The sequence below is a fragment of the Octopus sinensis genome, linkage group LG5, assembly GCF_006345805.1.
Source record: "Octopus sinensis linkage group LG5, ASM634580v1, whole genome shotgun sequence".
Lineage (NCBI taxonomy): Eukaryota > Metazoa > Mollusca > Cephalopoda > Octopoda > Octopodidae > Octopus > Octopus sinensis.
Window position 1 is genome coordinate 18,026,370 of NC_043001.1, and position 25,372 is coordinate 18,051,741.

At 39.4% G+C, this 25,372-nt stretch overlaps 8 non-coding genes across 8 annotated transcripts; 6 read left to right on the top strand and 2 right to left on the bottom strand.

Annotated features, from left to right (window-relative positions):
• The first annotated feature begins 85 nt into the window (after window positions 1–85).
• Window positions 86–157, top strand: Trnaq-uug. The gene has a single exon. It is a non-coding gene; the product is annotated as a tRNA-Gln (tRNA).
• A 125-nt stretch (window positions 158–282) lies between these two features.
• Trnaq-uug lies at window positions 283–354 on the top strand. Its single transcript has one exon. It is a non-coding gene; the product is annotated as a tRNA-Gln (tRNA).
• A 125-nt stretch (window positions 355–479) lies between these two features.
• Window positions 480–551, top strand: Trnaq-uug. The gene has a single exon. It is a non-coding gene; the product is annotated as a tRNA-Gln (tRNA).
• Window positions 552–1,087: 536 nt separating this feature from the next.
• Trnaq-uug lies at window positions 1,088–1,159 on the top strand. The gene has a single exon. It is a non-coding gene; the product is annotated as a tRNA-Gln (tRNA).
• Window positions 1,160–3,854: 2,695 nt separating this feature from the next.
• Window positions 3,855–3,927, top strand: Trnaa-ugc. The gene has a single exon. It is a non-coding gene; the product is annotated as a tRNA-Ala (tRNA).
• Window positions 3,928–15,796: 11,869 nt separating this feature from the next.
• Window positions 15,797–15,869, bottom strand: Trnaa-ugc. Its single transcript has one exon. It is a non-coding gene; the product is annotated as a tRNA-Ala (tRNA).
• A 1,585-nt stretch (window positions 15,870–17,454) lies between these two features.
• On the bottom strand, window positions 17,455–17,527 carry Trnaa-ugc. Its single transcript has one exon. It is a non-coding gene; the product is annotated as a tRNA-Ala (tRNA).
• Window positions 17,528–21,121: 3,594 nt separating this feature from the next.
• Trnaa-ugc lies at window positions 21,122–21,194 on the top strand. Its single transcript has one exon. It is a non-coding gene; the product is annotated as a tRNA-Ala (tRNA).
• Window positions 21,195–25,372: the final 4,178 nt, after the last annotated feature.

The following is a 25,372-nucleotide window of genomic DNA, read 5'->3' on the forward strand; positions in this document are numbered from 1 at the left end:
ACTTTATTGTGTACATTTTTCATTCACTGGTCAATTGCTATATTTATTTACCGAAGACTGTTTATTTGAGCAGTTTAGCAGTACAGGTCTCATGGTGTAATGGTTAGCACTCTGGACTTTGAATCCAGCGATCCGAGTTCGAGTCTCGGTGGGACCTCTGTAAATCCAAGTTGATCGTTTTTTTTTAAATCTTTAATACTTTCTTGTGTACATTTTTCATTCACTGGTCAATTGCTATATTTATTTACCGAAGACTGTTTATTTGAGCAGTTTAGCAGTACAGGTCTCATGGTGTAATGGTTAGCACTCTGGACTTTGAATCCAGCGATCCGAGTTCGAGTCTCGGTGAGACCTCTGTAAATCCAAGTAGATGGTTTTTTTAAAAATCTTTAATACTTTCTTGTGTACATTTTTCATTCACTGGTCAATTGCTATATTTATTTACCGAAGACTGTTTATTTGAGCAGTTTAGCAGTACAGGTCTCATGGTGTAATGGTTAGCACTCTGGACTTTGAATCCAGCGATCCGAGTTCGAGTCTCGGTGAGACCTCTGTAAATCCAAGTTGATCGTTTTTTTTTTAATCTTTAATACTTTCTTGTGTACATTTTTCATTCACTGGTCAATTGCTTTATTTATTTACCGAAGACTGTTTATTTGGATTCATTAGCAACCAGTTTATGGCATCAACTGACGTATTTGTAATTCCCGTAAGTTAAAAACAAAAAAAAAACATATTTACGAGAAAGTAGTAGACATTGAGAATTAACGGAACTCGTTCAATGTTTTGAAGTTTTCTTTCGTAAATATGAAAACGACATTGCGAGTGAGAGGTATCAACCAACCATTATTTAGCTTTCTTCTATGTTGCCCACAACACTACTATTCCTGTTCTTACGATATAAAATTATATTTACGGCCCCTCTAAATCGAACTATATTTAAAACATTAATTAATGAGTGCTTAATATTGGTTTCAAATTTTGGCACGAGGTCAGCAATTTTAAGGGCGGGAAATGTCGGTTACATCGACCCCCAGTATTTGACATTAGCTGGAAATATCCCAGACACAGGATTTTGACAGCTGGCGGTTTCATGGTGTAATGGTTAGCACTCTGGACTTTGAATCCAGCGATCTGAGTTCGAGTGTCGGTGAAACCTTGTTTGGAAATATTTTGTAATTTCATACTTAGTTTCTTTTTAATCAGCAGTTATTGTCTTATATATATTTCTCATGAAGCTCATCTCTTTCCCTTTCTCTTTCTTTCTCTCTCTCATCATTTGTTCTACTTCATTCAAGTAAAATAGGTAATGTTTGGCACTCCCATATACTGTCATTAGGGCTATAAAAAAAAATTCATTTTAAGTGATTGCAGTGATATTAAACATGATATGTTAGTTAGTTAGTTAATTTGGCTCAAAAGCAAATAGCAAGGCCATGTAGGGGGACATGGAGTTAGTACAGGGTGGTGTTCATGTAAAGAGTTCAGGCCACTTGAGCTCAAGGGAGGCTTTGAACAAAGCGGTCGTCGGCATCTTCACCATCTCGTCTGGCAGCTTGTTCCACGGATCCGCAACCCGGACGGAGAAAGCTCCTCTCCTTCGATTGAGATGAAATCGTCGCAGGTAGAGCTTTTCGGAATGACCCCGCAGCCGACGCTCTGGAGCAGGAGTGAAGAACAGCTCTTTCGAGAGGTTACACTTTCCGCTTATGATGTTGTGGGCGAGAATGAGATCACCACGGCGGCGGCGTTTTCAAGAGAATAAAGGTCGAGCGTCCTCAGCCTTTCTTCATAGGACAATTTTTGAGACCATGAACCATGCGAGTAGCCAGCTTCTGGACTCTTTCGAGATGCTGTATGTCTTTGAGGAGATAAGGAGAAGAGGCTTGAATCCCGTACTCCAATATGGGTCGCACCAGCGTGACATAGAGTGGTAGGAATATGGCTGCTATGAGCATTCCGAATGACCGTCGAATCAAGAACAGAATTCCGCGTGCTTTGTTGGCAGCATGGACGCAGCTTAAACTGTGCTCTAAATGGAGGTGTAGTCAAATCCTACTTTAAGGACTCAACCATGTTCTAAAATAAGTCGAAATGTAAGCTACTATAAATCGGCACGAACTTTCCGGACAACCCAATATATTACCAATATCACTCTGTTTCTTGATCATTGCGTAACGAGCAATGGTTCACTTCTCTAAGCGAGCCATTGCTTAGAGCAGTGGTCACCAATACGGCCCGTGAGGTCAATTCATCCGGCCCGCCGCTGCACTGTGCCTTTTGTGTAAGTACCTGCAATGAGAGTTCGTTTGCCTCTGGTATGGCATCAGTGTCTGGAACAACTTATGTCTGTGAGCATGCATTTTCAAAAATGAAGAATGTGACATCAGCACATCGAACAAGGTTGACTGATGAACATTTGAAAGCAATTCTCTTGGATGGATGCAGCAATTCCAAAGCAAATATCGATGATGTCTTAAAAGCTAAACACCAGTTTCACAAATCTCACTAACCTTTTTTGCTGCTTAGTTTGTGAGATTCGGATTATGTGCGCTCTGGGTGTGATATAACTATCTCACTGCTAACGTCTCCTTCTTTGATAACTTTCTGGTAAATAAATATGGTGGTTGTCTTTACTTTTTGTGTATTCACTGAATTTTATTGAACAAAATGGTTATGTGACCCCCGCTCGCCATTCTCTCAGTTATCTGGCCTGCCGTGAAAAAAGTTTGGTGACCCCTGACTTAGAGGAACAATATGCACGTGTTTTGTGTGCGCGTGCGTGTGTGTGTGTGTGTGTGAGTGAGAGAGAGTGAAAGAGAGAGAGAGAGAGAGGGGGGGAGAGAGATTGAACACGAATGCGCTTTTTTCCTAGCTTTCCTTTCTAATCTCTTATGATTTCATAACTGAATGCTTTAGTTATATCTCCATGTTGTTTAAAATTAACATAAATTAAAGTGGTTGATATATATGTATCGAACACTGTTCTTTATCTTCCATTTGACAACTAGTAAATCTGTTGCGCTTTACAAAAACTTTTTCCATTGCATAATAAGCTAATACCATAAATCCTCGAGTATAGTCTGCCCTTGAGTATAATACGCAGGGGATTTTTAGGGGGCTGTACCTCTGAAAAATCTAAACCTTGTGTATAATACGCACCCCTTCTCTAACTTGAGTCAAGGAGGTCTATATAATGTCCTTGGTTTGTAAAACTGTATACGGTAACGTCCTTTATTATTATTGTATATATAACATAATGCAAACGTGTAGCTTTTTTGTGCATTTTGTTTGCAGAAAATAAAGAAATAACAATAATAACGTTTAATAAATGTTGCTTACTGCAAGTTATGGATGATTATTTTATGACTTCATTGCTTTCAGGCTTAACTTAGGGTATTTTCGCGCCCGACATCACAAAATGTGTCTGAATAAACATTGCCGGACAGCAAATAGAGACTCGGACGTTGCTTAGAAAATATTTTTCATTTTTAACCTCGTGTATAATACGCACTAGGGATTTTGACCTTTAAACTTTGGGGGGGGGGGGGATGCGGATTATACCGGAGGATTTACGGTACTTTTGTTTTAAATCCAGCCATCTGAGTTTTAATCTCGGTAAGCAACTTTTAAACTCTCTTTCATTACTATTAGATGAAAGATGTTCGACAAATTATTAATTGCTCATGTATAAGTAGAAAGCATTGTTTTTCCTTTTTTTTTTTTTTTTGTCTTCAGTAATTCAATACGTCACGAGAAATTATGCGAGTAATAATATAGATTTCCTCTAAATCATATTTTTGGCTTAGCTTACTTATACTAAAGTGAAAATATGTGAGCTGCTTCCAAGGATTGGGGAATTAGCTCAGTTGGTAGAGCGCTCGCTTTGCATGCGAGAGGTACCGGGATCGATACCCGGATTCTCCAAGTAGATTTTCGGGGTTTTTTTTAATTTACTTGCATTAATATATTTTATTCTATTTTACTATATTTCGTAGGCAGAAAACTCAGAGAAACCCGTCTACCATATATATCAGTGTGTTTGTGTTTCCCCCCCACACACACACACACACACACACACCGCTTGACAACCGGTGTTGGTTTGTTCATGTATCCGCAACTTAGCGGCTCGGCTAAAATGACCGATAGAATAAGTACCGGATTTAACAAAGAAATAAGCACTTGTTTGACCAAACCTTTCAAGGCAGTGACCAAGCATGGCCGAAGCTCCGTGACTAAAAATATAAAAGATATAAAGAAGTAAAAGACAAATTAATTTGAAAATACGAGAAAAATTGTTCTGAACTTCGAAATAGATGTACAACTTGAAAATTTCATAATGCGATGAATGTAAAAATGAAATACAAGCATAAAACTGAAAGCAAAACGGATGTCGGTCGCCGTACCTCTCAAATGCAGACGACCAGTTCGGCCATCTTGGTTAACTGTCAATATAATACATTAAAGGGTGGAATTTTACTGTAATACAAAGCAGCAAATAGAGAGTTTTATATCGTGAATTTCATCCACATGGAATTTTAGATCATAATTTTAAAATATCTTATACTTCATGGTTTCCTTCATGTATGTAATAAAGTATTCATGAAGGTTAAAGAAGTGAATCTTTGTCTTTGAAGAAATTCTTCCTTACAAGATGAATGCAAGGAATATGAATTTGTAGGGACATTGTCGATAGTATTTGAAATGGGATTCTTTATTGCATTTTGTGACTTCTACATCTGTTATATGTCGATTGCGAGACATTCTCTCTCTCTCTCTCTCTCTCTCTCTCTCTCTCTCTCTCTCTCTCTCTCTCTCTCTCTCTCTCTCTCTCTCTCTCTCTCGGTGCTCATTTAAATTCGTGCAAATTCTGAGAATTATAAACATTACGATTATTGCGTAATTCCGAGCTTCTTGAAACAGGCGTCGAGTAAAAAGATATGTATTCTCTTGTTAGTATTCTGTATTTTTATGCTCTACGTAAATATACGTGTATGTATATATGTACAAGTATAAATATATATGTGTTTAGAACCTAGTCCCGGATGAAAATTTCGGACTTTACGTTCAAATTCATTTCAACGCTTCTACGCATTTTTTATACAGGTCATATTTATCTCTCACCTGTTATCTGTAAAAATATTATATATACATACATGTATGTATGTGTTTGTATATATGTATGAATGTATGTATGTATGTGTCTATGTATGTATATATATTTGTATGTATGTATGTATGTATGTATGTATTATGAATGTATGTATGACATTATTCAGTTTATTTCAAGATTTCTTGCCAATAGAGAAAGAACCGGTTTCTAATCTAGATCCAAGGTTCTTTCATTGGAATTTCAACATCAATGACAGGATATTTTTGTATGTATGCATGTATTTATGCATGTATGTATATATGTATGTATGTATGTATGTATGTATGTATGTATGTATGTATGTATGTATGTATGGGGAAAGCTTGGTTTGCAATGTATGCAGTCGTGCGTTCTTGTCAAGAGTAGAGCTCATTAGCCGCCAACGGAGCCGCAGATACAAAATATAAGTTAGCCCTAGAGTACACGATGTTCCTGAAGGTCAGTAATGGTCTTCTTCGATCACGAGTGGACGGCCATCAGCATGTATGTATGTATTTATGAAAGTATGCATATATGTATGTGTGTATGTACGTATGTATGTATGTATGTATGTATGTATGTATGTATGTATGTATGTATGTATGTATGTATGTATATATGTATGTATGTATTTATGTAAGTATGCATATATGTTATATCAGGTCACTTTCGAGTGCCACTGGTAACATTCATGCGCGGGGACATAGAAATAATCGGAATGAATACCCGATCGCGCGGTTAAACCATTGGGAGTGAAGGACTCCTAGCCTTTGTTAGGGCATCCTTCTAGGAGAAGGTAACTGAGGTAACTGGGATAACTCCGACATAAAACCTGCGGCTCAGTGGTTACCGATGATGTTGACTTGTTCTTCTTTTCGGATTATGTCTGCTGTTGCTTAGTGAGTGGGATTGACTCAGTGCACAGCCTTTCCTCACTTTAAAAAAATTTTCTTGCACAGGCATTGCACGATAACAACATTGATTAAGCTTCGTGCAATGGCCATACTCGATAACGAGAGGGCAGCCACCATGCATATATGTATGTGTGTATGTTTGTATGTCTATTTCAATTCACGATGTATAAGTGGGGTTTCTTTTTTCGGTGACTATATGTCCATAGCGAGGCCTTCTCGCCCACTTATTAAATGTAATAGAAGCCTCCCTTTCCGTACTCATTTAAATTCATGTCAATATAAATATACACGTGTGTGAGAGTGTGGGGTGGGGCGCATGCGCAGGGTCAGCTTAACAGCATTAGAGGACCCTGAGTCAATCAGTGCACTCCCAGGCTTCCACCACTGCATCCAGTCTAACCTTTACAGCACCAACTACACCATCATTTGAGCAGTTGTTGCTACTTCCTGAAGCACCGGACTATAACGAGGTCACTACTCACCTGACTATCCAAATAGCAGGATCTACGTAGATACACATTCCTCTGATTGTGCACTTCTGAAGATGGGCCTTTGTGCCCGAAATCTAAAGGTTTTTTCAATTTTCATCGATGCGCTTTGTCTTATGGTATTATTTCCTGACGGTAAACCACATTATACATAAATAAGAATTGGGCCTCTTGATTTGGCAAATATCCTAGATGCCCATGCCTTCAGACGGCTTTGTGGGGGGGGGGGTATTTGTGTGTGTGTGTGTGTGTGTGTTTGAAATTTCCATATGGAAGAAATTATTGAACAATATGTGAAAATTTTCTAAATTCCTTTTAAATATCAGATATTTTCGGATGACGTAATAATATGAAATTAACGTAATGATATACATTATGCCGTCTGCCTCATTTGCATATCTTTAGATGTCATCACACAACAGTCTGAAATACAAAACACAACATACAATAATATAAAGTACATAATATATATAGAACATTGTTTTCCATCTTCCATTTCACAAATAGTACAGTATGTATTGTGTTTTACGGTAATTTTTTTCCATTACATAATTGGCCTTTAAACCCAATCATCTGAGGATTAATCCTGGTAACCAAAACTAGGTAAATAAAACCATCGAACAGAGATTGTCGGAAGCGACACCTACTGGCTGGCTACGCTGCATTGAAAAGGGGCAATACTCCGAAACGCGTCTGTAGCTGCCGGTCAAGTAGTGTGGAGCGACTGACCTCCCTTGTTCGAAGGTTATATGGATACAGTTTGTGTATCAAATAGCTAACTTAAGGCGATGGCCTCATGGAGCTAATAAGCGGACAGCTTTTTTCTTATTTTTATAAGAATGCCATATTAGTATGGCGATAACTATTATTTTCCGGGAACGCTGCCGCTGTTCTCTTTTAGAGAGACTTAGTTATTTTAATATTCTATTATTGAAAACAAGTGGATGTGTTCCACCGAAACTAGGTAAATAAAACCATCGAACAGAGATTGTCGGAAGCGACACCTACTGATTTTTCCTTGGATTACGTCGGATTATTTTACGCTGTAAGCTGTTATGTTAGTTCGTTCTGTTCTGGATTTACACGTACAATTTTTGGAGTATTAACTTGTGAAACAAAGTAATTTTCGCCCTTCGGGGTAGAAAATTTCTTTTTATATATGAACTTTAATTCAGTGTGGATTTGATTTTTATCTTGTCTCTTGTGACAAGTCACTTGCATTTTATTATGGATCTTGACTTAACGTCAAATTCTGATTTTCCGAGATGGGAGAAGTTATAAAGCAAAAGGATACAAAGGAGAAACAAAGTTTTTCGGAAGCCGTTGGAGGCAATGTTATAGAACTGGAAGTAACAATGGAGGATCTCTTCAAGTTCAGAAAGTTCATACAAAGGAATGGAGAAGAAACGAGAATAATACCGCCCCCTGACACCTTACAAGCAATCCGTGAGAAGACGGTAATTTATAAGGTATATAATATTAAGGAAAAAAAGATTGCAGATGTAAGAAATGAATTGGTAGAACGGTGCATGGCACCAATTTGGAACAAGGTTCGCTATGTTGGCCGAGGAGTGAGAAGCGCTACTATTGAAGCGCATTTCGAGTCGGCTAGCATAGCGAAGGAAATTTCAACTCAAACGTTGAAGAGTGCAGACATCCTGTTGCTGCCCACGTACTTAGGGCGCAGAACAGCTAAGATAACAATAGAGGATATACCAACAGGTTACGATGTAATGTGGGCAGCAACAGCGGTCGTATTCGACGTAGAAGAGAAATTAAACATTTTAAACATGAGGATGAAAGAGGCAAAATTTTGGAAAGGTCAGCAGCTTGAAATGATCGTTCAAGCTGACAATGCAACGCTGGAGAGTTTGCCAGACAGGGTCTTCGTGGGGGATGGACACACTGCGCGGGTATCGGTTGAGGGACGTAGGCCCAGATGTTTCAAATGTGGGCAGAAGGGTCACGTCCGCTCAGAGTGCAAAAAGAAAAAACCCGTTAATGCCCCCATTCAAACCGCTGTGGAGAACAAAGCAGACATCACAGCAACAACAAAAGAGAATACCCGAAAAAGCAAAATGAAAGTCAAAAGGAGGAAAAGAAAATGAATGGAAAACAAAGCGAAAACGAAAACGAGGTGGAAAATATTTTATCAAATGGAAAAGAACTGGAAGTAATGGAATATACGACTGTAACCAACAAAAGGAAGAAATCCAATACCCCGGACTCCCCACCCCAAACAAAAAGAAAAACAAACGCAGAAGAACAACACAAAAAAATTATCCAATCCCACCCCGCTGGCACTACTTTTGTAGGCCAGCATTTCATTAAACCCCAGCCCCCAACTTTAAAAGGATTCAAAAAAACCGATAGGTGCATTGCTTATAACACAAAAAACGAGAGAGTAGTTTGGTACATAAAGGCGAAACCAAACATAAAATGTTTCAAATCATCGGAAAAAAACCCGGATTGGAGGTATGCGAAGGTTGGAGAGGAGGAATGGAAGGAGAGACTCTTCCAACTACACGTGAGGGACAACCTGATTAAAGATGTCACACAAGAGGTGATAGCTGGAAAATTGAATATTAGCCCGGCAGCCACTCCATCCCAGAGCCCGGTGGCAACGCCGGTTAAATGCCCAGCAACAACGGAGAGTGTGGGGGAGGCAGGCAGACAAAAGCTGCCATGCTCCCTCTCACAACCGTAAGTAACAAACTTTCTTCATTCATCGATGATTAAGTTGGGCTGTATAAATGTGCGTGGAATGGGGTCGAAATGGAAACAGGCTTGCTTGCTGGACGACCTCAGGACACACAGAATAGATGTAGCCATTGTCACCGAGTCCAAGATGAGAGGAACCCAAGCGTTCTCGCATCTTCTCAATGGTTACGAGAAATTTATTTCTCCTAGCCGAGGAGGAAGTGCAGGCGTGGCAGTCCTTATCAGGAAGAACTTGGACTTACAGGTAAGTACTGTCTTTATGGACCCAGAAGGTAGGCTGGTTGTCCTCGATGTAACTCACGTAAGTAAGCAGTCCTTCAGGTTGGTAGCTGTTTATGCTCCTAATGAGGGTAGGCAGACTGGTTTTTATCGGAACTTGGAGCACTTTCTAGTGACGTCTAAAACGGTAGTATTGGTAGGGGATTTCAACACTATCATCGATGCGCGGATAGATAGTGTGGGCTCGTCTGATAGAAGGGGGAATCCTTGCCTTAAGGGTCTACTGACGAGCTTTAATCTAGTAGATCGGTTTCGAATGGATGAGCCGAGCATTCCACAGTGGACGTGGAGTAACAATGACGGCTCACGCAGATCGTATATAGATAGGGTATTTGTTAAAGAACGAGATAGGAATAGCATTAGCTGTCCACAATTTTGTATTGTGCCTTACACGGATCACAAATTAGTGACGTGTGAGGTACATGTAGATAAATGCCATAGACAGGGACCCGGATACTGGAAAAGAACAAGTCTATTTTGGCTTGTGAAGCTTTCCGTAACCGGATTATGGAATTAGTCCAGAGGGCATTATGTGGAACCATCATTAATAATAGATGGTGGATCGCCCTCAAAAGAGCCATCCGTTTGGAGTCCATTAGATTTAGCAACCAGCTAAGTTTAGATAGGACTAGAATAGAGGGCGATTTAGTTAAGAACTTAGACGAGGCAATGGGATCTGGCTGTGCATCTAGAGTGTTAGCAGAGAGAACGATCTTGTACCGTCACCTCAATGCCAAGCATGAAGGATGTAGAGTCAGAGCTAAGCTACGTGCAGTGAAACGAGAAGGTATTAATGTTGCCGGATGGGCACGTCGTGTGGAGAGTCAGAAGGGCAAAAAGTCCTCTATTAAGTCTTTAACTGACGAACAGGGACGCAAAATCTATGGACAGGAGGAGATACAGAAGGTCTTTCAACAGCATTTCGCTCGGTTGTTTGGGGAGGGCGATCCACTCGAGCGAGGGGAGGACTTACAGAACTTCCTAGCTGGTGGGCCTCGGCTCTCGCCAAGCAGAGCGGAACGCTGTGAAGGACCGATTACTCCCGCGGAGGTAAGAGGGGTTTTGGCTGAATGCGCTCGGGAAAAGTCGCCGGGACTGGATGGTCTGCCCTATGAGTTTTATTGTTGTATGCCGGACTTGTTCGGGGACATACTGGCAAGCGTCTACGCAAACTGGCAACAGAATGGGAGGATTCCCAGTTCTGTGAGCCGGGGAGTTGTGACGCTGATCCAGAAAGACCCGAGCAAGGGGGATAATATTAGTAATTATAGGCCCATAACTCTACTTAATGTAGAGTTAAAGATTTTGGCCAAGGTGTTAGCAGAAAGGTTGAAGGTCGTCATGGAAAAACTTGTCGGAAAGGCACAGACATGTGCAATCCCAGGCAGGTCGATCGAAGATAATCTTCACCTTCTACGCTACACTATAGACAGGGTTGGGCAATTAGCCGGCAAAGGAGGGGCATTGGTCCATTTAGACCAAAGTAAAGCATTTGATAGGGTAGATCATCAGTACCTGGCGACGGTTCTCGAAGCGGCTGGGCTAGGTCCTGACTTTCGCGGGTGGATATCAGCTATGTACAGCGGTATCAAGTCCACAGTCCAGATAAACGGTTACTTAACGGAACCGTTTTCGATTAAGCGTTCAGTTCGTCAAGGATGTCCCTTGTCCCCTCTCCTGTACGTTTTGGCTCTTGAGCCATTGCTGCGGAAGTTGGAGACGGTGAGATGCAATCCTAATGAAATCGGATGCGGTAAGTCTGTTTCTGCGTATGCGGATGACGTCACCTTCATCGTGTCCAACGAAGCACAACTAACTCGTGTAGAAAGTGCTCTCCGAAGATACGAAGCGGTGGCTGGGGCAAAAGTTAACAAGGACAAGTCCACTGGTTTGCGCCTCGGCACCTGGAGGAACAAGCCGATATCGTCCAGTGTTGTTGGACACTGGACAGATGGTCCTGTTAAATTGCTTGGAGTTTGGTTTGGTTCAGACTCCCAGACGGAGAAAAATTGGAGCGAGGTAGTGACCAAGGTAGAAGCCATAGTTCGGGAGTGGTCCGGAAGGCATCTTTCCTTGAAAGGGAGGGCGGAGGTGGTACAGGTGTTTATAGCATCTGTAATCACCTATCGCCTGACTGTCGTGCCTTGCCCCGATTTGTGGCTAAGCAAGTTGGATCGACTCCTTTTCCGCTTTTTGTGGAAGGGAGGAAAGCCACTTGTAAGGCGCTCCGTGTGTTGCCAGGAACCACTAAAGGGTGGGCTGGGGATGCCTTGGTTAATGATGCGCAGGCATGCGCTGAGACTGAGACATCTCTGGTTTCACCTGGAAGGTGATAAGGTGTGGAGTCCGCTGGCAGATAATTTCTTCCCGCAACCGGACTCTATGGAGAGATTTAAACCCGGTTTCATTAAAAGACGGAACCTGACTTTATGACAGAAAGAGTGCCGACAGGCACTCTGGCTGATCCACAAGATAGGCAAAGCCGGCTGCGGGAATACCACCTCGACATTTTATAGAAGGATGGTAGAGGCAAAAAATGACGACGTCCTAAGAGGGTCTCTGGGGTTCGATGAGGATCAACTATCCGACCTGTTTAAGAAGACTTTCAAGCCGGGGTATTTGGACAATTACCAAAAATCCCTGACTTGGCAGTGCTATAGGAATGCTCTACCTGTTCGCGATAAGTTATATAGGCATGGAATGTCAGTGCCACCGACATGTCCAAGATGTGGGTTGGACGATGAAACCGTCCAGCACGCTTTTGTACATTGTCAGGAGCTGTCAGGCTTAATAAGTTACGTAGAACACGTGTTGTCGCATCTGGGACGAGTACAGCTATCGGCTGGTTCTATAATAAAGATGATACCGCCAGCTGGACTCTCAAAGGAAGGTGAGGCTTGTTTTCACTGTACGGTGGCAGTACTGAAAGAGTGTGTGTGGAGAACTAGATTGGAAGGTTTGGTGTCAGGAACCTTTGTCTCTGGATATGGTATGTTAAAATACTTCAGATACCATCTAAAGAGCAAGATGGATTTAGAGAAGAGGAACCTGACACAGAAAAAGTATGTGAATCGATGGAAGGATGTGATAAAAAAGGTGGGTGTGAGTAACCCTGCTTGGTCATCATGAAGGGAGAAAATAGTCTCTGGGCTCTTAGGCTGTCGGGTAAGAATCCTGACTGTGATATACCTAGCTGGCCAAAATCATTTTTAATTTAAAAAAAAACAAAAGGAGAAAAGTAAAGTCTAGTATCATAATCAATAATCAACATATGTAAATTATTGATTATGATACTAGACTTTACTTTTTGATATCAACATATGTAAATATCAAACGAACAACGTAAACTTTTTGTAATTATGTTTTGTATTGTAATGTACTATCTCTGTAAGATTTTTATAATCATAATAAAGATTTAGGAAGCGACACCTACTGGCTGGCTACGCTGCATTGAAAAGGGGCAATACTCCGAAACGCGTCTGTAGCTGCCGGTCAAGTAGTGTGGAGCGACTGACCTCCCTTGTTCGAAGGTTATATGGATACAGTTTGTGTATCAAATAGCTAACTTAAGGCGATGGCCTCATGGAGCTAATAAGCGGACAGCTTTTTTCTTATTTTTATAAGAATGCCATATTAGTATGGCGATAACTATTATATATATATATATATATATATATATATATATATATATATATATATATATATATATATATATATATGTATATACATATATGTATATATATGTATGTATGTATGTATGTATATATATATTGAAATCAACTCATCATTTTCCTTAGTTTTCATTCATTGAAATTTACGAAGATTCTTCTTTCGAGTTTACAAGTTATTATATTCGGCATAAGACTTTAGTAATTTCCTTTAGTAATTTCCTTTCCCGATTGATAGCTCTAAAACTATCTACAAAGTTCTAGCGCTTTAGTATATGATATAATAATTTTGTGTGTGTGCGTGTGCGCGCGCATATGTTCAGTTTTTATCTACACAGGTAAATACACACACAGAGTTGAAATTTACAGAAAAACAAAAGACGAAGAGAAGTGTATGAACAACAAGCAGGTGTATTAGTTTGACGCTCGGGAAAGTGAAAAAGTCTTTTACATTTCGAGCTTACGCTCTTCAACAGAAAGGAACACAAGAAAATAAACAGAGAGAGAATAAAAAAACGTGTGGATATAGCGATCAAGCATGTGTGTGTGTGTGTGTGTATGTGTGCGCGCGCGTGTATATTTATATATAGAGATCATAAAAGTCATACGTCCAGACATTTATAGTTTATGATATAATTTTCTCGATCGGATCTTCTGGATTTTAGTTACATAGAGACTCTACATTACACTCCTCTTTAAGTGGATTACTATGTAGACTGATAGCCGAGTCCGTAAGAGGAGCTTTCTGGTTGATAGCCACACGATTCTCTGAATCTACATCATTTACTACTCATTTATATGTGTTGTGTGTGTGAGTGTATGTGTGTGAGCGTGTGTGTATACGTGTGTTGTGTACACACGCATACACACACACGCAGGCAACATGCACACACACAGACTAAAGCATTCAATTATAAAATCATATACAATATTTTGACGTCATACAATTCGTTTTTATTTGCATCAAATAATTAATCCATTGTGAGGTTTGCTTTTGTCCTTAAAGAAATCCTACTTAACGGAGCGAAAGCAGAAATGAGGCATTGTACGTATGCTGGGGGGGGGGGGCGGAGGATATCTGTTGTATTTTGTTGCTCATGTATGTATTCTGTTCTATGTATGTATCCCATTTTATTTGCGTAAATATATGCACGTATAGGCGCAGGAGTGGCTTTGTGGTAAGTAGCTTGTTTACCAACCACATTGTTCCGGGTTCAGTCCCACTGCGTGGAATTTTGGGCAAGTGTCTCCTACTATAGCCTCGGGCCGACCAAAGCCTCATGAGTGGATTTGGTAGACGGAAACTGAAAAAAGCCCATCGTATATATGTATATATATATATGTATGTGCGTGTATGTTTGTGTGTCTGTGTTTGTCCCCCTTGCATTGCTTGACAACCGATGCTGGTGTGTTTATGTCCCCGTCACTTAGCGGTTCGGTAAAAGAGACCGATAGAATAAGTAATAGGTTCTAGGGTCGAGTTGCTCGATTAAAGGCGGTGCTCCAGCATGGCCACAGTCAATATGACTGAAATAAGTAAAAAAAAGTATGTTTATTATGTAACATCTTATGACAGAGAGAATCTTCTGATGCAATTTCTTTTCTATTCTAGGCACAAGGCCCGAAACTTTTGGGGGAGGGGGTCCAGTCGATTAGATCGACCCCTGTACGCAAGGATGAAAGGCAAAGTCGACCTCGGCGGAATTTGAACTCAGAACGTAAAGACAGACGAAAACATTTCGCCCGGTGTGCTAACGTTTCTTATTTCTTTATTGCCCACAAGGGACTAAACACAGAGGGGACAAACAAGGACAGACAAAGGGATTAAGTCGATTATATCGACCCCAGTGTGTAACTGGTACTTTATTTTTAAACATTTGCAGAAAGTGCTTATTTACTGTTGGTACGTTCAGGTAGGTTCAGAAGGAAAAATATGCTAGTCACTGTAGTGTACGTCGTTGGAGAATAACTTCTCCCTTTTACGACGACAACGTGCTCAGCACACTCGGTTCATTAGCGCAGAGGATTCGGGGAAGCAAGCTTCTTCCCACTCTGCCACATTTGCGCCAATAAATTTTCGTCCACGTGTGTACGAGTTTAAAGTTGCTCAGATATTGTAAACATATTTCATTATTGGGACACATGGCCATCCTTCACAGAAAACAATCGAGATTGATAATTTGAAATATTAGCGTCATTCTTCCTAGAGTTCTATACTCTCAACGCCACGAAATATTTCTTTAATGACAATCCCTCACTTCTTTAAATTCAAGGACTACTTTATTTCACAAAAGAATTCGTGATCATGTGACACCAAATTATAAAAATTTTGATTGTCGAAATGTTTAAAGATATTTCTATACCTCTTGTAACTAAATCTGACGAGATATATCATAAGTTTCAATCTGTAGATTTTGGTAGAAACTTCTATAACCTTCAATTTGAAACAAATGAGGAAGCTAGAATAAAATAAACAAATTGCTTTGGAAATACAAGATTAATAGTTCTTAAAATTAAAATGTATGAACTAATATCTTAGAATGAATACAAAGCAAGTAGAAATTTTTTTTAAAAAACGATTAAAACTAATATGTGTGGAGAATCCGGGTATTGATCCCGGTACCTCTCGCATGCAAAGCGAGCGCTCTACCATTTGAGCTAATTCCCCAACTTGCTAATTATGGCAATGTAATTTCACTTTAACACAAATTGGAACTCTGAAAGGAAAAATAATCTGAAGCAAAATACCAATTATTTAGCAGAGGATCTGTGTTTCGAACCCGTCCTGACACTTAAGCTAAATACCCCAAAGAGAGATAGTATTTCCACTTTAATAGAAGTGACCAATGCCAAATACAAATATACTAAGAGGTCAAGTCACGCACCGCTGCAGCACTCTGGCGACGCGTCGAGCAGAGTCTCAGTTAGTCCCCATCTCCTCGTGACCGTGTGTTATGTGGTCGGCCAAGACGAGCCGTCATCCCAGCCGGATCCTCAGTGACGAAAACACGGTAAGCAGGGTCTAACTCGGAAAATGGAGCAACATGACCAAACACTCTGAGCTAAAGCTCCCGACTCATACAAGTGACAGGACGCATCCCAGTTTCTGAGCAGAGTCGATGGTTAGATACGAAACCCGACCAATGGTAACACATAATCCTGTGAAGCGTCCTGGAGCCAAATGAGTTCAGGTAGCTCCTAAGGGCCCTGTGGTTCTCTGGTCCATATCCTGGCCCTGCTCCCGTTTCTGCTCTACTAAAAGGAATCAATATATTCAATGGCATAAATGTTTTCCTTACACATTGAAATACCTCAGTAATTACGCTTAGAACACACATCCCAGCCACATATAATGTACATTTAGAGTAACCTAACAATTCACGAGCAATTAATAATTTTTTATGGCAGGTTTCATTAGATAATAATGAGAAAAATATCAAAATGTAGAGTTGCAGTATATAGACTGACGGATCATCGATATTTGAGCTTAGCTGGACCCAAATACCAGGATACTATTGTTATGTATAGAGATAGGTCGTTCACGGTTCCTTTGGAACATTTGTAGAAAAGCGCATATTTATTGTTGGTACGTTTAGGTAGGTTCAGGAGAAAAATATGCTAGTCACTGTAGTGTACGTCGCAGGAGAATAGTGCCTCCCGTTTACGACGACGTGTTCAGCACACTCGGTTCATTGGCGCAGAAGATTCCTGGAGGCAAGCTTCTTCTCACTTTGCCACACCTACGCCAATAAATTTTCGCCCGCGTGTGTATGAATTTAAAATTGTTCAGATATTTCAATCCGCATTATTGGGACACATGGTCATCCTTCAGAAAGAGATTGATAATTTGAAATATTAGCGTCATTCTTCATAGAGTACCATACTCTCAACGTCACGAAATATTTCTTTAAAGACAATCACTCATTTCTCTAAATTTGAGGACTACTTTATTTCACGTAAGAATTCGTGATCATGTGACACCAAATTATAAAAACTTTGATTGTCGAAATATATAAAGATATTTCTAAACCTCTTGTAACTGAATCTGAGAAGATATGATATTTTCAATAAGTAGATATTGGTAGAAGCCGCTAGAATTTTCACTTTGAAAACAATTGACAAAGCTAGAATTATATTAAACAAATTCATTGAAAATACAAAAAAAAATGTTTTTAATCGAAATGTATGAACTAATATCTTAAAATGTAAGAAACCAGCAAGAAATTTAAAAAGAACGATTAAAACCTAATGAGTGGAGAATCCGGGTATCGATCCCGGTACCTCTCGCATGCAAAGCGAGCGCTCTACCATTTGAGCTAATTCCCCAACTTGCTAATTATAGCAATGTAATTTCACTTTAACACAAATTGGAACACTGAAAGGCAAAATAATCTGAAGCAAAATACCAATGTTAGATAATTATTTAGCAGAGGATCTGTGTTTCGAACCCGTCCTGACACTTAAGCTAAATACCCCAAAGGGAGATATGCTAAATACAAATATACTAAGAGGTCAAGTCACTGTTGCAGAGTGTTGCTGCACTCACCATTTATCGCGAAATTCCAGGGTCCTCTTGGGCGACGCGTCGAGCAGAGTCTCAGTTAGTCCCCATCTCCTTGTGACCGTGTTTTGTGGTCGGCCAAGACGAGTCGTCATCCCAGCCGGATCCTCAGTGAATAGAACACGGTAAGCAGGGTCTAACTCGGGAAATGGAGCAACATGGCCAAACACTCCGAGCTAGCGCTCTCGAATCACAAGTGGCAGGACGCATCCCAGTTTCTGAGTAGAGTGGTTGGTTAGGTACGAAACCCGACTAATGGTAGCACATAATCCTGCGAACCGTCCTGGAACCAAATGACCTCAGGTAGCTCCTTAGGGTCCTGTGGGCCTCTGGTCCATGTCCTGGCTCTACTTCTGTTTCTGCTCTACGAAAAGGAATTCAAAAGGAATATTCAATGGCATAAATGTTTTCCTTACACGTTGAAATACCTAAATGATTACCGTTATAATACACATCACGACTACATATAAAATACAGTTAGAATAACCTAACAATTCACAAGCAGTTAATAATTTTGATAACAGGTTTCATTAGATAATAACGAGGAAAATATGAAAATATAGAGTAGCAGTATATAGACGGACAGTTCATCGATATTTGAGCTTAGCTGGATTCAAAGACCAGGGTGCCAGTTGTTAGTAATAGAGATCGGTCTTTCACGGTCCTTTGGGAACATTTGCAGAAAAGTGCATATTTATTGATGATAAGTTTAGGTAGGTTCGGAAACAAAATATTCTAGTATTAAAGTGGAAATACTAATTATTTTTGTATAAGTTGAGTATTTAACGTAAGTGTTCAGCCGGATTCAAAACGTAGGTCCTCTTATCTCCAAATAATTATTTTCCACTCTAGGCACAAGGCCCAACATTTGGCGGGGTGGGGCAGTCGATTTGATCGATCCCAGTATGCAACTGGTACTTAATTTCTAAACCCCGAAAAGATGAAAGCCAAAGTCGACCTCGGCGGAATTTGAACTCAGAACGTAACGGGAGACTAAATACCTATTTCTTTACTACCCACAAGGGGCTAAACACAGAGAGGACAAACAAGGACAGGCAAACGGATTAAGTCGATTATATCGACAACAGTGCGTAACTGGTACTTATTTAATCGACCCCGAAAGGATGAAAGGCAAAGACAACCTCGGCGGAATTTGAACTCAGAACGTAACGGCAGACGAAATACCTTTTTTTTTTTTACTCACAAGGGGCTAAACACAGAGGGGACAAACAAGGACAGACATAGGTATTAAGTCGATTACATCGACCCCAGTGCGTAACTGGTACTTAATTTATCGACCCCGAAGGGATGAAAGGCAAAGTCGACCTCGGCGGAATTTGAACTCACAACGTAACGCAGACGAAATACCTATTTCTTTATTACCCACAAGGGGCTAAACACAGAGGGGACAAACAAGGACAGACATAGGTATTAAGTCGATTACATCGACCCCAGTGCGAAACTGGTACTTAATTTATCGACCCCGAAAGGATGAAAGGCAAAGTCGACCTCGGCGGAATTTGAACTCACAACGTAACGCAGACGAAATACCGCTAAGCATTTCGCCCGGCGTGCTAACGTTTCTGCCAGCTCGCCACATTGCTCTCCAAATAATTATCTAACATTGGTTTTTTTGGCTTCTTATTATTTTGCAGGTTTGTTAAAGTGAAATTACATTCTGTTGACAACTAGTCGGGGAATTAGCACACGTGGTAAAACGCTCGCTTTACGCGCGAAAGGCACTGCGGTCAGTACCCAGATTCTCTACAAATTAATTTTAGTCATTTTTTTTTATATTAATAATTTATTGTTAGTTTGTATTCATTTTAAGATATTAGTTCATACATTTCAATATTAAAGACTTTTTAATTTTCTTTTGTGTTCTCAAAGCAATTTTTTTAATATTTAATTCTAGCTTTGACGTTCGTTTTCAAATTGAGAATTCTAGAAGATTCTACCAATACCTACTGATTGAAAGCATGCTATATCTTGTCAGGTTCACTTTCAAGAGTCATAAAAATATTTTTATATATTTCGAAAATCTAAGCTTTTATAATTTAGTGTCACATGATTTAGTGAAATCCTATATTAAATAAAGTATACCGAAAATTTAGAGAAGTCACTGTCTGTAAAGAAGTACTTTGTGACGTTGAGAATATATAAGTATGGAACTCTACGAAGACTGAAATATATATTTCAAGGTTTAAGTCTCGATTGATTTCCATGAGGGATGGTCATGTGTCCCGATAATGCGTCCCGATATGTTTCCAATATCTGAGCAGTTTTCGACAAATACACACGTGGACGGAAATTTATTGGCGCAGATGTGACAAAGTGGGAAAAAGCTAGCCTCCCAGAATCCTCTGCGCCAATGAACCAAGTGTGTTGAACACATTGTCGTCGGAAAAGGGAGAAGTTATTCTACAAATGCTCCAAACAGACCGTGAGTGAATAATTGATCTCTATGCGTAACAACTGGCATCCTGGTCTTTGATCCAGCTGAGCTCAAATATCAGAGAAACCCTGGGATCTTTTCGGTTTGAACGGCAGTTTTTTCTAGCGGTGTCATATGAAATTGTCACCCATAATTATGACCCTAGTATCGATCTATTGCATTTCAATCTGTTTTAGGGTTAGGGTTAGGGTTAGGGGTGGGGGAAGGGTATCTTTTTTTCTTCAGAAATGTAAATAAACCCAATCTGTTTCTTAAACGAGGGACATATTCATACAGCACAGAATGTTTTCACCTCTATAGACGTCATTGATTGGTTGAAATTGCAGAAATTGAAGAAAAAACCAACAAATATCTTACAAACTATAGAATTTTCTCAATAAAGCCAAGAGAAAAAGATGTTTTATAAACACATTCTATCAGTATACGAAGTTTAAAGGTGTTTAGTTACGTGGAAATTATTTTAAAAAGCTGCCGTTCAAACCGAAAAGATCCAAACCCTGCTTACCGTGTTCTATTCACTGAGGATCCGGCTGAGATGACAGCTCGTCTTGGCCGACCACATAACACATGGTCACGCAGAGATGAGGACTAACTGAGACTCTGCTCGACGGGTCGCCCGAGAGGACCCGAGATAAATGGTGAGTGCAGCAACACTCTGTAACACTGCATGGTACCGCAACTGACTTGACCAGTTAGAATATTTGTATTCGGCATTGGTCACTTCTATTAAAGTGAAAACACTAACTCCCTTTGGGGTATTTAGCTTAAGTGTCAGGACGGGTTCGAAACACAGATCCTCTGCTAAATAATTATCTAACATTGGATTTTTTTGCTTCTGATCATTTTGCTTTTCGGTGTTCCGATTTATGTTAAAGTGAAATTACATTCCAATAATCAGCAAGTTGGGGAATTAGCTCAAATGGTAGAGCGCTCGCTTTGCATGCGAGAGGTACCGGGTTCGATACCCGGATTCTCCATTCATTAGATTTCAATCGTTCTTTTTTAAATTTCTTGCTGGTTTCTTACATTTTAAGATATTAATTCATACATTTTGATTTTAAAATTTTCTCTTTGTATTTTCAATGAATTTGTTTAATATAATTCTAGCTTTGTCATTTGTTTTCAAAGTGAAAATTCTAGAGGCTTCTACCAATATCTACTTATTGAAACTATCATATCTTCTCAGATTCAATTACAAGAGTCATAGAAATATCTTTATATATTTCGACAATCAAAGTTTTTATAATTTGGTGTCACAATGATCACGAATTCTTTTGTGAAATAAAGTAGTCCTCAAATTTAGAGAAATGAGTGATTGTCTTTAAAGAAATATTTCGTGACGTTGAGAGTATAGAACTCTAGGAAGAATGACGCTAACATTTCAAATGATCAATCTCTCTCTCTGAAGGATGGCCATGTGTCCCAATAATGCGGATTGAAATATCTGAGCAATTTTAAATTCATACACACGTGGGCGAAAATTTATTGGCGTAGGCGTGGCAAAGTGGGAGGAAGCTTGCCTCCAGGAATCCTCTGCGCCAATGAACCGAGTGTGCTGAACACGTCGTCGTAAACGAGAGGCACTATCCTCCTGTGACGTACACTACAGTGACTAGCATATTTTTCTCCTGAACCTACCTAAACGTACCAACAATAAATATGCGTTTTTCTACAAATGTTCCAAAGGAACCGTGAACGACCAATCTCTATACATAACAATAGAATCCTGGTATTTGGGTCCAGCTAAGCTCAAATATCGATGACCCGTCAGTCTATATCCTGCTACTGCACATTTTGATATTTTCCTTATTATTATCTTATGAAACTTGCCAGTGGCTCTGTGGTAAGTAGCTTGCTTCCCAACCACATGCGTGGCACCTTGAGCAAGTGTCTTCCACTATAGCCTCGGGCCGACCAAAGCCTTGTGAGTGGATTTGTTAGACGGAAATTGAAAGAAGCCCGTCGTATATATGTATATGTGTGTGTATGTATGTGTGTGTGTGTGTGCTTGTGTGTCTGTGTTTGTCCCCCCAACATCACTTGACAACCGATGTTGGTGTGTTTACGGCCACGTAACTTAGCGGTTCGGCGAAAGAGACCGATAGAATAAGTTCTAGGCTTACAAGGAATAAGTCCTGGGGTCGATTTGCTCGACTAAAAGGCGGTTCTCCAGCATGGCCACAGTTAAATGACTGAAGCAAGTAAAAGAGTATTAAAATTATCAATTGCTCGTGAATCGTTAGTTTACTCCAAATGTACATTATATGTGGCTGGGATGTGTGTTCTAAGCGTAATTACTGAGGTATTTCAATGTGTAAGGAAAACATTTATGCCACTGAATATATTGATTCCTTTTAGTAGAGCAGAAGCGGGAACAGGGCCAGGACATGGACCAGAGAACCCCAGGGCCCTTAGAATTTACCTGAACTCATTTGGTTTCAGGACGCTTCACAGGATTATGTGCTACCATTGGTCGAGTTTCGTATCTAACCAACCACTTTGCTCAGAAACTGGGATCCGTCCTGCCACTTGTGATTCGAGAGCGCTAGCTCGGAGTGTTTGGTCATGTTGTACCATTTCCCGAGTTAGGCCCTGCTTACCGTGTTCTATTCACTGAGGATCCGGTTGGGATGACGGCTCGTCTTGGCCGACCACATAACACATGGTCACGAAGTATTACATCAGTTTTAAAGTGTCACGCAATCGATTGCTCGACATTTTAAAACTTATGTAATACTTACAGGGTTTAATAACATGAAGTAGCCATGAAACAATTGTACTACTCTAGTTGGATATCCTTGTTGCTTATTTTGATATATATATATGTATATATATATATATATATATATATATTATATATTATATATATATATATATATATATATATATTATATATATATATTATATATATATTATATATGTATACATATATATATATACATACATATATATAAAACTTAAAACTTAGATAAAACTTAGTATGTTTCGACCAGAGATTGGTCCAGGCCATGTCTAACTTAATAGCACACCTGATAGGATTATTCGAATCCTGTTTAAGTCAAGTTTTGTTCAAGTAGTGAGTTCTTGTTGGGTGAGTTGTATCCAGTTTGTTCAAGTAGTGAGTTCTTGTTGGGTGAGTTGTATCCAATTATGGGTGGCTTGTCTGGTATTCTTTGAAGGAATCTATCCAGACTCTGTTGAAGTTGATGGGATCCTTTTCCTCTTTGATCTCCCTCGGGACAATGTTAAATAGGGCAGGGCCTGTTGAGGAAAAGAAATTATGTTGCAGTGTACATGTATGTTGTGATCTTGAATTGGCAGGGGACGTAGCCCGTGGTCCAAGTCTCGGATGAACCTTGAAGCTAATGTTTAGGTCGTTTGGGCAAAGTTGGCGGTATATTTCCACATCGTACAAATGATGTACCGCTCACGGCGACGCTGGAGGGAGTAAAGTTTCAAGGCTTTAAGGCGATCCCAATAGTCGAGAGCAGCCATGCCTTCAATTTGTTTAGTAGAGCCCTCTGGGGTGACTCAATTCTGGAGATGTTTTGTCTTGTGTGAGGAGACCACAGTGGGCAGCAGTATTCAAGGTGTGGCCGTACAAAGATGAAAAAAGTGGTATGATGACACCTTGTTCTCTGGACCGGAAAGTTCTTAAGATCCAGGAACTCATCCTACGAGCTGTATCGACCTTCTTGTTGATGTGTGCACTCCAGCTGAGATCGTCATCAACAATTACACCCAGGTCTCTGATATTGTTAGAGGCTGTGAGCGGTTCCCTGAAGGAAGAGAGTATGGTTGTTTTAGTGAGGAATTTCTTCCAAAATGCATCAGCTCAAATTTTCCCTCATTCAGTTGCATTTTGTTTCTGTCTGCCCATTGACTCACAGCATATAGGTCAGACTGGAGTTGAGTTCGGTCTGCTTCTTCATTGACGATTTGCTGGAGCTTAGTGTCATCAGCGAATATTTTCACTTTGCAGTGATGTACAACACTGGAAAGGTCGTTTACATAAATTATGAAGAGTAGCGGACCCAAAACAGTTCCCTGGGGAACACCGCTATATATATATATATATATATATATATATATATATATATATAGATATATATATATATATAGATATATATATATATATAATATATATATATATATATATATAGATATATATATTATATATATATAATTATATATATATATATATAATATATATATATATATATATATATATATATATATATATAAGTAATACTAAGCAATAGGGTTTAGCAACGAGTTGCCTTACCACATACCGAATTTAGAATAGCAGTCAAAGGGTTATAGCTATTTCTTCTACTAAAAAGGGTTATAGCTATTTCAGAAATAGCTATAACCCTTTGACTGCTATTTCTAAATTCGGTATGTGGTAAGGCAACTCGTTGCTAAACCCTTATTGCTTAGTATTACTTAAATTTTCCTCGAATGAGGCTTTTACATGCCGAAGACTACTTGGTGTAATTGATAATATTTCCAAATTAATTAATTTCACCCTTCATTATTACGGATATATATATAATATATATATATATATAATATATATATATATATATATATACATTATATATAGAGGGCATTATACATACATGCCAGAAGGCATTATACATACATGCCAAACGCTAAGAGGGACAATCAGTCATTTCTACCAAAAAATATTACTAATCCCACCGAATGCAATTTTTCAAAGTAAGACATTTAAAAATATAGACCTGTATCACAGTGATTTCATACTTACGTAATCATCAGCAGGCCTGAATGTATTATAAATAAACAACGACCCTGCTCCGCTTAAGCCGATCAGCTAACTATATATATATATATATATAGTTAATCCAAACAAGAAAGCACAAAATGACAACAACAACGCGAGTACGTGGAACAAATATAGTATTATTGGACGCTCAGGAAAGAAGGGAAGAAGGAGGGTTTAACGTTTCGCGCGGAGCTCTTCGTGGAAACATAGGAGAAGGAAAAATCCAGAGAAGGGAAGACAGAGGGAAAAAAATCGCCAACGGTACACACGAGGTCACACATATATATATATATATATATATATATATATATATATATATATATATATATATATATATATATATATATGTATGTGTATGATGTATAT